This window comes from Mytilus californianus, unplaced genomic scaffold (assembly GCF_021869535.1).
Source record: "Mytilus californianus isolate M0D057914Y unplaced genomic scaffold, xbMytCali1.0.p SCAF_10, whole genome shotgun sequence".
Lineage (NCBI taxonomy): Eukaryota > Metazoa > Mollusca > Bivalvia > Mytilida > Mytilidae > Mytilus > Mytilus californianus.
The window spans coordinates 59,763,191-59,773,372 of NW_026262582.1; the positions used below are offsets into that span (position 1 = coordinate 59,763,191).

At 32.0% G+C, this 10,182-nt stretch overlaps 1 long non-coding RNA gene across 2 annotated transcripts in view; it reads left to right on the forward strand.

Annotated features, from left to right (window-relative positions):
• The window catches only part of LOC127718307 (uncharacterized), a 40,408-nt gene extending 30,574 nt beyond the window's left edge, over positions 1-9,834 (forward strand). Inside the window, exons 1-3 of one of the 2 annotated variants that reach the window (XR_007989725.1) lie at positions 7,646-7,762; positions 8,806-8,933; positions 9,307-9,834. This is a non-coding gene — a long non-coding RNA (uncharacterized LOC127718307). Of the gene's footprint in view, positions 1-7,645; positions 7,763-8,805; positions 8,934-9,306 lie in introns of those variants that run through there. The other variant, XR_007989724.1, reaches the window with a different exon arrangement.
• Positions 9,835-10,182: the final 348 nt, after the last annotated feature.

Below are 10,182 nucleotides of genomic sequence, written 5' to 3' on the forward strand. Positions count from 1 at the left end.
GCGTGGCTTGTGAAACAGCTGTATTTACAAAGTGCAGCCTTCATCCGCCAAGGGTGGAGAGGAGAGGACTGGACCGTAACCCTTGGCTAGCGAAGATAAAAACCCATCGATGGTCTTAGGCTGTTTTATGCTCGTTGGTCTGGTTGTTGTCTCTTTGACGCATTTTCCATTTCCATTCTCAATTTTATTGGCTGTAGTGGGTAATTTGTAATTAGCAATTGTACAGCTAAAAAAACAGACAGTTAATTCTAGATGGTTCTTGTAACTTATGCAATATCGCAAACTAGTTTTAAAAAAAAGTAATGTCATTTCCATCGTGTACATTTAACGTCATCTTACTGATTCAACTTGTCATCAACAGTAGTACAATTATTACAAAAAAGTCTAACTCAAGGAGCACTTCGATGTAACTCAATAAATATATCAAAATTATCAAATGTAAGAAAGCGTGTAACGTACGAAAATTAACACAATGCTACAGGAAGCCTGATTATGAAAACATGTTGTGTTAGTTAAATAAGTTTTAATTACACACAACACTTCCCAAAGAACTACAAAAATATTATGCCTTACTGTTTCTCACAAATATAGAAATAAGACATAAACCGTTAGAAGTTGGTGTGTTAAATTATTGCTTTTGTGAATGTAGATATTTTTTGTTAGTGTTATTAAATTTTTGAATTATTATTTTATTGTACTTTTAAGTTATCCCATTCAACATAAGTTCAATTGTCTAATGTTAGCTTTTTGTTTTTTTTGTTTGTTTCGTTTTTACTTTCGTTAGTGTTTCATGGTTACTGTTTTTTATTTGGGGTTATCTTGGCATGCATAACTATATTGGTTTTGCATTGTTTTAAACTTAATATGGCATACTAAGTTAAGCTTATTATTGTTCCGGGTCAATAACCAATCAAACATCAATGACTGAAGTGAAAGGACATAAATAGTATTTCGATGTATCACAATGTAACAATTTTTGTAAGTGATAATTTCGAATGAAGGTGATTTATACTTTTGAGCTTTAAGTCATTTCCGTTAGATATTTTCGTATCCTAATACATTGGTGTGTGTGTGTGTGTGTGTGTCTAGATTGACTAATGCCAACAAGTATGTACTACAATTGACTAATGCTAACAAGTATGTACTACAATTGACTAATGCCAACAAGTATGTACTACAATTGACTAATGCCAATAAGTACGTATTTAAACAATAGTGTGACTGTCTCACAAGGGGTAATGCTATTTCTAGATTAAATCAATCGTTGTTTTTCATTGACATTTTAAATATGTATGTAACAGTCTAAGAAATTCAAGTATTGTACCACAGAAGTATGGGATATCCAGTTTATTTTGATTTCGTATGAAATGTTGTCCTGACTTACATTAAGATAATCAAATTGACAAACTTACGTATGTTTGTTTGCAAATACGTACATGTAATATGTAAAAAAATGACAGAAAGAAACTGTATTTGCTGGATTATGATATGTCTTCATAATATTCATTCGTCGTGCATTTATTCTGTAATATTAGAAAAGGAAACGGTTTTTTACACATGGATTACCTGTAGCAATACAGAACAATATGACTGTATTTGTTCTGTTTACTCTAGCAACATATTCCTTAAATGCACGATTTAGGTCAATTTGTATAGAATATAGCAAAACAGGAAGTGCAAACAACTTCAAAAAAATTAGTTGTTAATGATTTAAATTTCAAAAAATCGTATCTTGTTCGAACAAGTTAAGAGCAATAAGTATTCCTTTCTAACAACGTCTTATGCAATTATGAAAGAAGTGATCCCCCCTTACAACGCCTAAAGCAAGTTATGAATAAAAACCGTAACCATTTTCGAAAAAAACAACATTAAACTTAAACAAATTGGATCCTTCCTTTTACGACTTCTTGCGTAATCTCGATTGTGCATCGTTTAAAGTCATCGCAGCTCATTGTTATGTTTTTTGTTATTTTACTTTTATAAATCCCTGGCATTCATTCTGTTTTTATTTTAAGCGATCCTAATGAAGGTGAATACAAAAAAGTGCAATATCAATTGTTTTAAAACAAATCAAAAGTTCAAACGGAAGTTTAGGACAATGTCTTGATATTTGATAAACAATAGTGAAATCGATGTACAAATATTTCCGGCATCAAACTGATTTGTATAACTGGCCATTATAGAAACTGCTTTGTAACTATTTTATTTACAATGAAATGTATAATTGACTTGCTATTTGCAAAATAAACAAAAAGGGCCTACATTTTGAAGGTTAGATCCTTTTAATTATATAATTCCATGGCAAACAAGACATACATAGTAATAAAAATATACACGTATAGGTGACTGAAAGACCTACTTATATAGGAAGAAAGCAAAAGTATTACAATGAGAAAAATAAGAACAAAAACAAGTACAAAAAAGTCAAAGTTGATTAAAAAAAAAAAAACACAAATAACATTAATTTCCCTGAAAATGAAATTGATATGTTTTAGCGCTGTTGTTATTGGGAAAAGCGAGGGTGGGGAGACGACAATAAAACAAATTTATAATAAATTTCTGTCGGCTGCCAAGCTTTATCTAACACAAAATAGTTAATTTAAATGCGTTCTATTGTCTTTTTGTCTGATTTTTATCAGGTGCCTTTAACTGATGCCTACTATTATGTCTAAGTTTAATTAACTGCTTATTGTTCTCGCTGTCTGTTATAACCAATAAATTGTAACTTCTTCTATAGAAATAAATTCATGAATAATACACTAGTTAACGGCTACTATTTACCAAGTCCTGCTTTATTTTTTTGTCTAGATATCTGAATATTACTGTGGACGCAAGTGGTTATCTGTACTAGATTTAATAAATAAGGAGAATACATGTCAAATTCCAATACAAATATGTCGACAACTAGTGCAGACAATACTGGGCCGACTATAATGGTTCCAAATGCAACAGATAATCTCGGGGAAAAATATCGACTCTTCGGGTTTTCCTCTTGTTGGTGTATAATTATATCTTGTAACTTGAGATAAAGGGTACAACAGATACAGTTAAGTCTGCCTCATGTCTTGACTTACATCTAGCAATTGACAATGAGGGTCGGTTGAAAAAAAACTCTACGACAAAAGAGATGATTTCAATTTGTCAATTGTGAACTTTCCATTTCTATATAGCAACATTCCAACAGCGCCTGCATACGGAGTATATATCTCCCAGTTGATACGATATTCCAGGGCTTGTATTTTCTATCATGATTTCTTTGATAGCGGGTTGCTGTCACAAAGAAGCTAATAAACCATAAGTTCCAAGTAGTGAAGTTGAATTCATCCCTTCGTAAGTTTTACGGTCGCTTTCACGAATTGGTTGACAGTTATGGAATATCCGTTTCACACATGTTAACGGATATGTTTCAAGTGTCGTAACTACAATCCCGTCCCCTTTTCCCGAATGTGACCTACCGAATTAGACTTATTACCGGGTTTGTACTAACATGAGCAACACGACGGTTGCCACATGTGGAGCAGGATCTGCTTACCCTTCCTGAGCACATGAGATCATCCCCAGTTTTTGGTGGGGTTCGTGTTGCTCTGTCTTTAGTTGTCTATGTTGTGTTTTGTGTACTATTATGAAAATAAGGAGATGTGTTCTGATAGCCAATGAGACAACTATCCAAAAAAGTTCAAATGAAGTGGATGTAAGTAATTATAGGCAACCGTAAGGCCTTCAACAATGAGAAAAATCCATTATTGTTTGTCTGTTTGTCTTTTTCTTTTTTAACCATGGCGTTGACAGTTTATTTTCGATTTATGAGTTTGAATGTCCCTCTGGTATCTTTCGCCTCTCTTTTATATCCTTATCGTGGAATGATGATGTGTTTTGATTAGTATGCTAATAACTAGTTTGCAAAATTGTTCATGACATCATTTAATCAGACATCGTATTTATTAGTCACATGTATATGTCTCGATATTCAAATGTATGAGAAGCCTTAATGGTTGATGTCGTAAATGTTAACCTTTAAATATGTTCACACAATATAAACATACAACACGCGTACGATCTTGAAATGTATTATATTTGTGTATAACAGTTCACAATCTTTCATATTTTTTTCACTACTTAAAACAATTATACCGATCAATCTACATTTGAACATTACTGATTTCCGTCAAAAGTGTGTTCAATTACAAATCTGTTCTGAAACTCTATAATGCATGGGGTAAATCGATAGTTATGACGCGATTAATTGAGTTGAAAAGCAAGACAATTTAGATTTGTGTCTTGCCATATGCGTGATATGTACTCGCCGGAAACAAATTAGTGAGATCGTTTTTATTCTGTGATAAATGAAAACATTGTAAATTGAAACATAAATGTTGAAGTTTTAAAACACGATATTTTTGGAAAAAAATAACATTAGCATTAGTTTTAGAGAATTTCACTAATCATAGATTGAACTCATATATCCTAATGTGTGTTCAACTGTCTCAACTGTCTGTGAAATTTTAAAAGGACGTATTTATGTGAACACTCTTTTCATTCAGAACCTTCTAAAAGACAAAAAGAAAAAGCACCTTGCGAAATTCTTTAATTTTACTTTCCGATATATTGATGATGTTCTATCATTGAATAACCCATAGTTCAGCCAATACTTACATCTCATATATCCAAGTGAACTTGAAATTAAGGATACTACTGATACTAGAAGGACTGATTCATACCTTGATCTTTTCCTCAATATTGACACAGATGGACGACTTCACACGAAAATCTATGATAAACGGGACGATTTCAACTTCCCAATTATCAATTTCCCATTTCTCAGCAGTAACATACCCTCTGCCCCTTCGTATGGTGTCTCGTGCTTGTTCACACTATACGGACTTCATATACAGGAGTGTGCTCCTTACGCAGAAACTGCTCCAACAAAGTTATGAGGAGGACAGATTAAAAATGGCACTCCGTAAATTTTACGGACACCATCACGAATTGGTTGATCCATACGATGTGTCTCTGTCCAAACTAACTAAGGACATTTTTACCACGTGTTAGATTGTGGTTTGCCATTACGTCGTCTGATCTTTTAATTACCGAACGTGACTTATTCCCGATTGTGACTGTTTTGCTGAGGGTCAAACCGCATTGCTATAAGACGTGTCACGGTACTTTTCTATCCCAAATTCATGTATTTAATTTTCATGTTATATTGTTATTCTAGTCGGATTTTGTCAAATGTCTTAACATCTTTTCTGTTATATTCGTGTTTTATGGTAAAGATAATTAATCACCCCTTCATTTATTAGATTTTAGTTTGGTTCAACGAAATTTATACGATATATTTGGTTTACAGTTTGATTCAGAAAAACACCGACATAGCTAGATAATTCAATTTATTATCTAATTACTACCACAATTTGATATTAATAGTATTGTAATTTTCATTGTTATTAATAAATGTAATGTCAGTATTACAGATCTAATCTTGAATCAATCCTAATTCTATCATATTTATGGGTAATATTTTTACAAATTCAAATGTGACGTCACTTTGTGTGTTTTTTTTAGAATTTCAAATGTGACGTCACTTTGTGCGTTGAGGCTTTGGCTAACTCGGCTGTGTATTTTTAAGTGTTGGGTTAAGTTGTTTTATGTAATGTATCCGTTTTTTTTTTCTCTAGTTAGTCCCCACTTCGGTTTTATCATGTATATCTATTATATAGTCATTTTATAAAATTTACTGTTTGCAAAAGTATATATTATTCTAAATAATAAGGATGTTCTTGTCCCAAGTAGAAAACCCTGGCCGTGTTAGGCGCAACTTTTTGGAAGTTTTGGTCCTCGGTGCTCTTCAGCTTTGTACTTGTTTTGGCTTTCAAACTTTTTTCATCTGAGCGTCACTGGTTAGTCTTGTGTGCACGTATGGCGTATTAAGTTCTAAACCTTGTACCTTTTGTTAGCTATTATTCGTGTGTTTCTTTGTCCTATATGTTCTCCCATTCATTTGTATTGTAGTCATGTCATGTAATGTTGTCATTTTAATGTTATATTTAACATTGCTATAAAAGTGGGAGATTTGGCATGCCACAAAACCAGGTTCAACCCACCATTTTTTTCTTAAAATGTCCTATACCAAGTCAGGAAAATAGCCATTGTTATATTATAGTTCGTTTCTGTGTGTGTTACATTTTAATGTTGTGTTTTTGTTGTGTCGTTGTCCTCCTATATATTTGATGCGTTTCCCTCAGTTTTAGTTTGTAACCCGGATTTGTTTTTATCTCTATCGATTTATGAGTTTCGAACAGCGGTATACTACTGTTGCCTTTATTTAGTCAATTTTGAAAACATTATTTGTAGTCATAAAATCTTTAGAAATTGCACTTGCATATTTCGCATTTCTGTGCATTGTAGAAATTTCGCAGTAAATAATGCACAGTCCTGAATTTACAGTATTTACATGTAGTTTATATTTTTAGAAGTGTACTCGACATTTCCAGTCATGTATGTTTATATGATCAGTGTATCAGCTGCTCCGCTGTTCGTTTTGCTATCAGCAGGTGGTGCAAGTTGTCTACGTAACACTAGAAAACGATATGGTCGAGAATCTCAAATATTTAACAGAAAAAATAACCGAAAATCGACCTCTGACAGACCAGTGAGTAACGCTATGGAACTGAAAGCAGTATCGTATATTTCTTCTTCAAGTGCAAATCGAATATTTCCACAAAGAACACAACATCAGCCTATTGAAGTGTAGAGTTAATGAAACTGGACTCTGTAAATGGTCATGACTTATATTTTAAGATAGTCATACATTTATGATATTTAAATTATGTATATAACAAGCCGTTGTAATCGATTTGGTACAGTTATAAACACCTGTGGTATATTCGTAACATTTTGTACATAAAGTTACACAAATCATGAATGAAAATAATTATCGTAATAGTAGCAAAATAAAACAACAGAAGAAACTGGTGAAAAAAATATACAAACAGCTTGAAGTCATAGGTTTAAATGACAAAACTATAATGATATGACATGTAGCTGAGAGAGTGAATCCTATTACTAATCTATCATTTATTTCTTATATTAAATGTTATGTTGTTATATCCTTTATGCATTAAATCATTGTGATCTATTGAAGCGACATTCTTAACTGCATGACCGCCTTGGTGTAGTTGTGGTAGAATGTTCGCCTCGAGTCCGAGAGGTCATGAATTCAAACCCAGGTCGGGTCACACCAAAGACTTTTAAATTGGTATTTGCTACTTCGCCGCTTAGGAGACGATGTTAAGGAGTAAGAACAAAGACTGGTCGGCTCCGAGTCAGACTAATGTGTCCGAGTAGGGTTACAAACCGTTCTGCTGACTGTTACCTGGGAGTGCTCGGAGTTACTGACAGTGAGTTCAAGACATATAACTACTTATAAAAAATATCATGTATCAAAGACTTAAATAAGCTTATTTATTAGTTAAAAGATAGTTTTACAATTGAACAAATTATTAACCTATAAACCCAAAGTTATGTTTTATTAAAATTGTTTTAATAAATAAATACACATATTCACATTATTTCATTTCGGAAACAAATATTTCCCTGGTATAACATGTATAAGCACGATAGGAAATCAATTTAATTTACAGAGAACCGGAAATTTAGATAAATGATCACAAGTACTATTGATTTTTACATTTGATCAACAGTTTCTTCGATCTAATATATGATAGTTATAGAAGTTTCTAAAGTGGACAACATTCAGATATATGTAAGTACACCAATACCCGTGATTGTATATACCTTAACGATAGGAGCCTATTGTTCAGTGGTTATTGTTTGTTGGTATGGTTCAAAAGTGTTTCTCGTTTCTCGTTTTTTATATAGATTGGACCGTTGGTTTTCCTGTTTGAATTGTGTTACACTAGTCATTTTGGGGTCCTTTATAGCTTGCTGTTCGGTGTGAGCCAAGGCTCCGTGTTGTAGACCGTACTTTGATCTATATTCATGATAATTGTTTACTTTTTATACATTGTGACTTGGATGGAGAGTTGTCGTATTGGCACTCATACCACATCTTCTTATTTATATGATCATGATTCCTAAATTATGCTCAGAGTGCAATGGATACTTCCATTGATGCAACGTACACGTTGGCGTCTTGTGTGTGTGTGTGTGTTTTTTTTTTTTTATTTTTCATTCAGTGTGTACTATAATAAGAGATACAAAATAACAAATATAGTTCTTTAATCTAATTCATTTAATTGTTTTCTTTATTTATTTAAAAATAAACGGGGATGAACAATTTTATTAAGATATGTACAGTAAATTTACTGTGTGATTTGTAAAACGAAAATGAGAATCGCAAACCACATGTCTTAAAGTACATGTGGTCTTATTGTATAAGAGCTACCTTATCATATCTGATGAGAAAATTAAAATATAAATACATCGTTTTCTTTTTTTTTTAACAAGTATTTTTTTTCAATGAATAATCTTTACAAAATCATTCTACCAACAAGGTAAAAAAAAATCCCATGACTCATTATGCATACTGTATAAAAAAAAATAATATAAAATACATTATTTGATAAAGTATTAATATATTTTTTTTTTCTCAATTTGGACCACCATCTGCCTTAACAATTGCTCAATAGCAAAATTCATTACGGAGTTGATTAGTTGTTTTTTATCGCTAAAAAGGTATTTCTCGTGATACAAATTAAAAAAAAAACATCTATGCTTATACTTCACTTGAAATAATATATGCTTAATATACAGTGTTTGGTAAATAGATTTAATTTTTTCATTTAGTCTGTGCCAGTGGACAAATGGTAGATACAATAGCAAGATGGCAATAATGTGTTTATGCTGCTCAAGACAAATCGCTGAAAAGTCAATAAACATTTCGTTACATACTGAAAACTGTACAAACTCAAAAGGTAAATTTAACATCATACAAGTCAATATTAATAAAGACTTCATTGATGGATCTATGATGTGAAGATCATATGGTTTGTAGTTCAAATATAGACATTTAATGGAAGCTATTTTAACTAAACCATATCATGCTGTTATGAAACGTTTTCGATTACCTTTGAAGATGTTTAAGAGAATACGGCAATTGTATATGTTGTGCTTTTTGAAATGAGTATAATAGGGGTTTTGAATGCACTCACAGATCTTCCTTTTTGATGATGATGATGATGATGATGATGATGATGATGATGATGATGATGATGATGATGATGATGATGATGTGATGATGATGATGATGATGATGATGATGATGATGATGATTTTTTTATTTTTCAGAAGCCGACATGACACTCACATACATTCGAGAAGTACTCAAAGATACAATCATGGTTTTTGGTATCCTGTTGATTGCATATGTAACTGCATTCATAACATACAAGGCATTCACAAGATATTGTAAAAGATCCCACATACATACCACAAAGTACAAGAAACCCATTACTGCCTAGGTACCATAGCCATCAAACGATGATAAAAGGGAAAGGTTTATCGAGAATATTGTCGTCGATACTGAACTGTTACAACGAAGAAATGTATTGGCTTTTTTGAATAAACACTGTTTTCGACCTGTCCAAGTTGACGTTAAATGCCTGAAAGAAAACTTCTAAGCCATTGTTAGACATTTCCAGCAAATCAGTTTTGTTTACTCACAAGATAATATCTGTAGACTGAACATATATTAGTGATATGGGATCAACAGTACCTGGTCATTGTCAAACTGCAAAAATGTGTTCATAATAACTGAACTAAAAAAAATCACCAAATAACTCCTCATGTATTATTAAAAAATCCTATGCTTTTAAAAAAAAGATCCTCTTTAGTCAATTGACTCGATTTACACAAAAGTAAATTCAACCATTGGAATAAAACAAACTTCAATGATCATCTATTCGCGTTCTTCAATAGATTATATCCTTGATTCAATAATGTTCTTAATCAAAAAACTATTTTATTGTTTTATTTTTTTTCACTTTATCATATTTTGTTATGTTCCTTAATTATTGTAGTGGTTTTCTATTTAGTTGGGTATTTTGTAATTTTTCCTTTTGTGTTGGGTTAGTTTTTGCTTGAATACTATAAATTCAGGAATTATTGCGTGCATTCATTATTGCAAGTTTTGATCAATTGACAAATATTCGAGATTAATTATTG